The following is a 7,962-nucleotide window of genomic DNA, read 5'->3' on the forward strand; positions in this document are numbered from 1 at the left end:
TGTCACTGCATGTCCCTTCATGTGAATCACTCTTGCAATTGTTCCTTCATGTGTAGCTTCTTCTTTGGCCATCTTTTTGGGGGTGAGAAAAACTGCCAACTGGGTAAGGTCTGTATTTTCCCATTCCCCTGGGACCAGCTTTGGCAGTGCTCTCTATCCAGAGCAGCCTTTCTCTAAGGCTTATGCCTCCTTCAAACTATCTCAGTTTCTCCTGAGGTGCCTATCACCCAATTTACCACATATTTTATTTTATTTTTCCATTCATTAATGATGTCTCTGCACTAGAATGCAAGCTATAAACCCTAGAAGACTATGATTTCTGGGTGGTGGGGTGTTGTTTGTTTGTTTTGGCTTCTAAGACATTCTGAATTGGTTTCTGACAATGTGTATGTCACCTTTACACTGCTATAACTGAAATACATGTCAGAAGCAACTTTGTTTTCAGTGCTTAATAGAAGGTTTATTTATACAAGCATAGAGTCATACTTGCCAAGCTTAATAGGAGAGGTTAAATTTTCGGTCCAATTTTCCTTCCTGGATAAGTCTTTCCTTTCTGTCCCTGTCTGTTTTGAAAACATAAAACCAGAAGACGAGGGGCCCAAATGCCGCCACAGCTCCTATAAGTGAGTTCTTGGCAGTGGGCCTGAAATTAGGATAAACATTTGCTGATTTTTGCGTAGGTCCAACGAAGCAAGGCAGGATCTTCAATGAGCATTTGGCATTTGGGGTCATTGTACTGAAGCAGATACTCCCATTTAAGCCGGGCCCTTATGCTCAAGCGCTTAACCTGCGCCTTTCAGGTCTCTGGAGACAAGTCATATTCGGCTCGGTTGAAGGTACTGGGGAGAGTGGCCAAGGGAGCAGGCTTATACTTGTCACCCAACATCTTGGCTACCGACACACATTTACCAGAAGCAACTTTTAAAAAGGAAGATTCATTCATTTGGTCTCATGGTCTCAACATCATGGTAGCAGCAGTGTATGGAGAAAGTCAGCTCACTTCTTAGTGGTATCAAAGATAAAATAGGAAGGGTCCACAGCAAGATACAGCCCCAAAGGCATGCTTCCAGAAACCCACTTCATGCGAAGAGGCCCATCCCTCCTGTCACCCCTCCTGCAAATGCCATCAGGTTTTGAATACATCAAGAGATTAATCTATTAATTAGCTCAGATATGATCTTATCCTCAGAAACAGCCTCACCGATGCACCCAGAGGTGTGCTCTGCAAACCTCCTAGTCACTTCTCAATCAAATCCAGTTGACAAGCAATACCAGCTGCCACAGCTGAATTCCTCAGAGCAGGAGAGGAGCTTGCCTGAGGCGCTCTAAACCTCTGTTTTCAGCACCCCGGACAGCGCCAGACTTCTCTTTGTTTGGTGACCCTCACCTGTGAGAGACAATTGATAACTGAGAGGTGAGCTTTCCCTTTCTTTTAGCCCACTTTTGTAGCATCACTGAAATTTGGGTCGGTAGCTTCCATTTTTCCTTCTTAGCATTTGATGATACAGAAATCAAAGGAACATGCCGTACGTGAGCCATTTCTCCATGCTTCCCTCCTGCGCTTGACAGAAAATAATGATACTGTTCACTACATCAATTTGGGGTTTAAAGTCACGGGGCAGCCCAAAGACCACCTGGTTTATAATTTAGCTTTCCCTCGCCTAACATTTGGACTGAGTTTTATGGCAGGAAATATCTAAAGAGATTTTTCATTTCTCTGAGTTTGAAAAGAAATTTAGGGTCATTTTCAATGTCACCTTATTAAAATAGAAGCTGACGAGGCTTTGAAGCAATGCCAAATGCAGTGAGTCCCCAAGTATTGAGGCTTTTTTCCAGCAGGAGCCAGTAGCTTCTCCTCTCCTCTTTGCCACACACAGCATGGACGTTTTTTTCTAACCCAGTTTATCTCAGAGCCTGAGAGCTCATAGCACGGGACCAGGTAGGAACTCTCAGGTCTGTGGCAAGCCTTTGCTTCCCTTTCGATTCCAGACACCTATGTAGGAGTAGGGGGGCAGTGAGGAGGACACAAGAGTCACAGCCCTCATCCCACCCTCAAGCCCAGTTTCCACATAATGTCCACTGCCAAAAAGCCCTTCTCTCCAGTCATCTGGACTCACAGTTGTTTTGGGACTGTGAACTGTCACAAATGAATATTTCAGTGTGATAAGTGCATGGTGCCATGGAGCCCTCCTCTCCTCAACCTGCCATTTCTGCTTGCTCTTGACACCGAGATTCTGACTACCCGGAATTTGATAAAGTCAAGAGGGAAGAAATGGAACCAGGGTTCAGGGACGACTCATCAACCAGAGCCTGAAGTCTGTAACTGGCCCAGAATTCTATCCATGTTAACGTTGATGGCACCATGCCAAGAGTCAACCAGAAAGGGTTCAACTCCACTGTGAGGCCATGTTAGCTCTGTGGAGAAGGTTTCTATAGTCACCAAAGCTCTGTCATAGGTGAAGATGCATCTGTTTGGTTTTCATTTCCAGAGTCAAAGAGGGTCAGTCTGCAGCCTCACTTCTTATGACATTAACCCAGCATGATGCTCTGAGTGACACACACACACACAGCAGGCACTGTGTGGGCTTCTGTGTGCTGGTTGCTAGCCTGATGCTAGACCCAGAACCTCATCATGTATAACAAAGAACAGACAGGGATGTCGCTGCTGCTGTACACTTGCATTTATGGAAATCATGGCTTCCTCGATAACAGAAAACCACAGAATCACCCTATCACACACATAAAACCACAAAGGTTTAACATGGAGGAGTCCTGACATCTCATGGGACTAACCAGATCCTCATGAGTTCAAGCTGCCAAGTGACTCTTGCGGGTTCTGTGATCTGGCCTCTTCTGCTTTGTAAAGATACTGAGCAAACAGGAACTGTTACCCTTATTAATTATGTGTCAGTCATTTGAAAACCAGTCAACCATTCACATCGCTTCTCTGTCACTTTGCAAGATCAGCTTCTGGCTTCCTCCTTCCAGCTCTGCAGGTGGCCCAGGCTGCTTTCAAATGACAGGGGGAAAGGCATATGAAAGTCCACCCTGGCAAAGGAATCTGACACGACTGTTAGTTATTGCACAAAGATATAGGATGATGGCTGCTAGAATGTGCTCACACAAAACTAACAGAGGGGTGAGTGAGAAAGATGATATTTTCTATAGCAGTGTTGAAACTCCACTACTGTCAGGAAATGTGCCACTTTCATCTTCCAAATTAATAAGAAAGATTTCCCCAATTTTCTGACTGTGCAGCTCACAGCCAAATGTACCCAGTTCTGAGGATAATTTGTTCTCCCCCAAAAGGAAGAAGGTGGTGGTGGGCTTTCCCTCACTGGTATCTGGGGCTCTGTTTCCAACCATGCTGACTATAGCTGTCTAATTTAGTTTGTCAGTTTGTTTCTACAAGACAAAATGTGCCACCACTGAGGGGGGTGAGGCGGAAGCTCCGGTGCCTTTGTGTGCCTTTCCTCCTCATCAGTTCTCTGTGGTGTAGAGAGTAACAGGGGGTTTCCCCTTTCGCTGGAGCATGCCTGCAGTCCTCAAGCACAAGTAAGCATGGAGCTGGTGCCTGGCTCACCCTGCCCCAAGGGAAAGCTTCGCAAGGCAGAACTGATGCCCCAACATAAGATAGAAACATTTAGTAAACACGCCTTGTACCACAAGGGGGCCCCAAATTTGAGGGTTTTTCTCTTTTGTGTTCTCTGTCATATTATGGTTTCATGTCTCATGACAGAATTGCTTGAGACAGTTCCCACTGCGGATTTTCAAACTAATAAAGCAAGAAATAGCTTTCTTCATGCCAAAAGTGCTTCTCTGCACTGTGTGGATAAGAACCCACCCGGGTTCAGCTACCTGTTTCCTGAGTGAGTGGCCCCCACAGCATAGAAACCTCTAGCAGGCAGGCTGGACCCAATGGTGTTTCTGGTTTGGCCAGATGCACAGCCTTCCTGCTCTGAGGCTTCCAGCGTTTTTTCTTGCCTCAGCAGTTTTACTTCCTGGGGCACTTGATTGTCTCTTCACAAGGTTTGCACACAGAGTAGATTTCCGTTTGAAATTGAGATGGAAAAACACTTAGAGAAATCCCCCAAAGCAGATAAAGTTCTTTTTGTTAAGTACTGATCACATAGCTGTGCTCGGCAGTCTTGTCAACACATCAGGTGACAAAAGTGCCCATGGCCACAGTGGCTTCTCCAACGTTAGCACAGAAACTGTGTCAGACTGAGCTTCCATCAATGGACTTTCTGGTTATAGGACCAAGGGGACCCTTTCACCTAGCTGAAACTAAAGGTGTGTGCATGTGTGAACATGCAGCAATATGGTATATGTTTGTGTTCATGCACTTGCACATGTTCTCATAGGTACATGTATCTGTAGATGGGTGCTCACATGTGTGTGCATACATTTGCATGCATGTGAACATTTATTTGTGGGTTCACACATGCGTATGTACATATGCATATATGTCTGTTACACTGCATGTGTGCTTATGCATGTGTGCATATGCTTTTTATGTGGCATGTGTATCCGTGCTCAAATATTGTGTTTGGCATGTTCCAGTGGAGAAGGGTGTTGCAAGGTGTCTAAAGTTCAGCGCATCACGTACCTTCAGTTTATAACATATGAATAAGAGAGTATCCCAACCAGAACTGGGCTAAGAAGCCACAGGACCAAGCAGAAGCTCAGCATGGCTGGAAGGGAACAGTCTGTCACCACAGGTGTGACACTGCAATAGCAAGAAGGCCACAAAGCTCAGTCCCAGGAGGAAGGTCCCTCTCCAGAGCCACCTTATCCAATGGTGACTGAGCTGCTGAGGAAAGAGGTTTGAGATCCTGTGGGGAGAGGAGTGAAATGCCCTGGGTGAAAAGACACTGGCCACCTGTAGGAAAAGCAGAAGCAGCCTGACTTCTTCCTGTTCAGTCTTGTCTTTTCAGTAATACTAAAGCAAGACATGGTCCTGAGACACTTGGTTGGCCCTCAGCATCCCTGCAGATGAGAGGGACCAGTTATAGGAAGGCCTGTCACCACGTGGCAAGTACAATTCAAGGGCAAAAGGTTCCAAAGATCACCAGTTTCTCAAGATGGCCCTTTAAAGTTCCTGCCAGATAAGCGAGAATATAGTTGCTCAGCCTAGACTAAGGCATCCACAGCTGAGTCCTCCCAATCAAAATGCCCATAGCTCACTACAGTCTCCTCAGACTCTGAAATAGCTGTCCCTCGAATCTCCTCTTGGATTCAGATGTCCAGTGTTCACATCAGACTTCCTGGTCCATCCTCCACCCTCACCACCCAGCTCTACTCAGGCCAGTCAGTCTCTCAATCTGGCTGTCTCCTCCAATACCTCCCCCTCCTCCTTCATCTCACAGCTAGAAAGAGGCAACCACAAACTCTCCTGTCTTTCTCTACCTCAGATGAGCCCTCCCTGTGTTTGTTTCTCAATGGTGCCTGTGAAATGTAGAAGAATTTTATGGTGTATAACCTGATACATGGCATATTACTTTCCCTGAGGCTTCACCAGCACAATTAGGTTCCCCACCCATGAGCTTAGTGTAGCCCGGTGCCCTCTTTAGCTGCCCACCCATCTGCTCCTCCTTTGAGATCCAGAAAAGATTCTCTATGCCAGTAGTATCTGTCTGCCCAGAGCAGGGCAGCTACCTATACAGGGAGAAACATTGTATAAATAGTCTATACAGAAGCTTCCTGTGTGCTTGACTCTCCCCACCTCTGGCCTAAGGGATCCATGAAGTCTTGCTGTGATGCTCCTTCTCTTGTGTTCTGGTTTTTGGCATAAGGGTCAAACTCTAGAAAGAAGATGCTTCAATTCCAGAGGTAAGGCAGAGCCATGGCCCTGTCTCCCACTGGGAGTGTGGCTGTGAATAGGTTACTTCCTCATTAAGGATCCTGAGTCCAGATCTCTGTCCTGGGAACTCAGAATCCCAGCAGGTGCCCGAGGCATTAGGCATTGGAAGCACTGCCTGTGGGTAGCACAGGCTCTTTTTGTTTTGTAGCAATTAACTTGCCTTTGGGAATCATTGAGTCAATACACGATACTTGTAGATGTGTGCCATATGTGGGAAGCTGAGAATGCACCAGGCATGGTGCCAACTCTCCTGAATTCTGTAGGAATTTCAGTCTGTCCTTTGAACTCTCTTTTTGGACTGGGTCTATGAACCATAACTGACTGACTGACTGACTGACTGACAGACTGACTTACTCATTCACTCCATCCTTCCCTCTCTCTTCCTTCCTCTCTCCTTCCCTCCCTCCCTCCCTTCTTTACAACATTTTTGACAGAGTTTCACATAGTCAAGGCTAGCCTATAACTCACTATGTAGTTAAAGATGACCTTTGAACTCTGGCTCTCCTTCTCTTACCTTCCAAGTGCTCGGATTACAGGCATGTGTTGTCACACCAGTTTCCACAGTGCTGAGGATTGAGCCCAACGCTTTGGGCTTGATACATCCCCAACCCATAACCTACTTTTTCCATGCCAGCGTGGCATCTCTCAACTTCACTGTTGTGTTGGATGACAAAGCAATCTTCTCTCTCCAGCCTCAGGCCCATACACAGCTAATGTAAATCACAGGACAAGATTTTAAATACACCCCAGGCCCAGTTCTTCCTTCCTTCTAGACAGTGGCCACCTGGGTGTCCCACTAACAATTGGTAAGGTGTTCTGCACCTGTGCAAGTGAAATCAGATCCCAGACTGCCAGCATTGCCACTACTAGCAACTCTGGTGTCCCCAGGACTTCTGTGTTCTGTAGAAATGGAAAAGAAATGTTTTCCTTGCAAAGTGGAGTTGAATTTGAGTCCCGTTACTTGGCAGCACTGTATTCTCAAGCTGCGCGATGTTTTCTTGGATGCTTCACTGATGTGTTAAACCATTTCTGCCCTAGCTATTTTTTTTTCCTTGTGGGTTCACAGAAAGTGTTTTATGAAAACTAGTTCTACATAAGAACTTAAAACGTCTTAAGCCCTGTACTCATTCGTTGTTGGAACAATAGTGTCTTCTAAGTAAGGCATTCACTGACCCAGCACCATCCCTCCCCACTCAACCCTGCACCTCGACACTCTTGTACCTTTAACATTTTCAACGCCATTAAGGACCACTTGCCATGATGGTACTAGGGGATGGGGATGTGTGTGAGAGGGGACAAGTGCCAGCTTTCTGGTGCCCATTCATCCTGAGGAATGGGAGGTCTCCACAGCAATTGGGTGACTCTCAGGTGTTCAGTGGCCCTGGCACAAGCAAGACATGCCACAGGAGTGGTGCAGGAGTGGAGCAGGTGGTGTGCCTTGTCAGGTAATTGAGACATTTGCAAAGTGAAAACCAAAAGGTTTTCAAAACTACCGTGAGGTGGATGTTTAAGTGTGGACCTGCGGGAGCTGGGAGTCAGATTCAATCATATCTGAGTGAGCTGCTGCACTCCATGTCTTTGCGCCCTTTTCTTCATTCATGGAGTCAGTGTGAGATTAGCGAGAGGACGGCATGGAAGGCCTTGGGAAAGTGAAAACACTCTTGTCCCACCTCTTCTCATTACACATTCTATCTAAAAATGCAGACTTCCCCGCCCCACTCCAGATCTCGTTTGACAAAATTCAGACACAGCACATACCTACCTAGATGTCAGGTTCTCAGGGTTGTTTTGACTAGTATACAGACAAGGGCATTTTTTTTTTTTTACCTGCTAAACAGTACCCAGTATCACTAAATTTGAGTAAATGGCATATGTCTGTTTTTTAAAAAAAGAAGGGTCCTTCCTGACCAACTTCTGATTTTTTTTCCTGGAATGGTTAGGGGTTGTTTTTGACAAATAATGTATTTTTCTTATAGCATAGACTATGTAAGAAGGCTCAGGAGATGGGAGGAAAGGGGAGATGGCTCAGTCAAGGAAGCGCCTGCAGTACCAATAGAAGCTCAGCATTGGAGGCACAGAGACGGTGGGTCTCTCAAACA

General features: G+C 46.1%; 1 pseudogene; it reads right to left on the reverse strand.

The window, feature by feature from the left end:
- Positions 1 to 447: 447 nt before the first annotated feature.
- Positions 448 to 886, reverse strand: LOC127189961 (NADH dehydrogenase [ubiquinone] 1 beta subcomplex subunit 4-like; annotated as a pseudogene).
- Positions 887 to 7,962: the final 7,076 nt, after the last annotated feature.

This window comes from Acomys russatus, chromosome 5, assembly GCF_903995435.1.
Source record: "Acomys russatus chromosome 5, mAcoRus1.1, whole genome shotgun sequence".
Taxonomy (NCBI): Eukaryota; Metazoa; Chordata; class Mammalia; order Rodentia; family Muridae; genus Acomys; species Acomys russatus.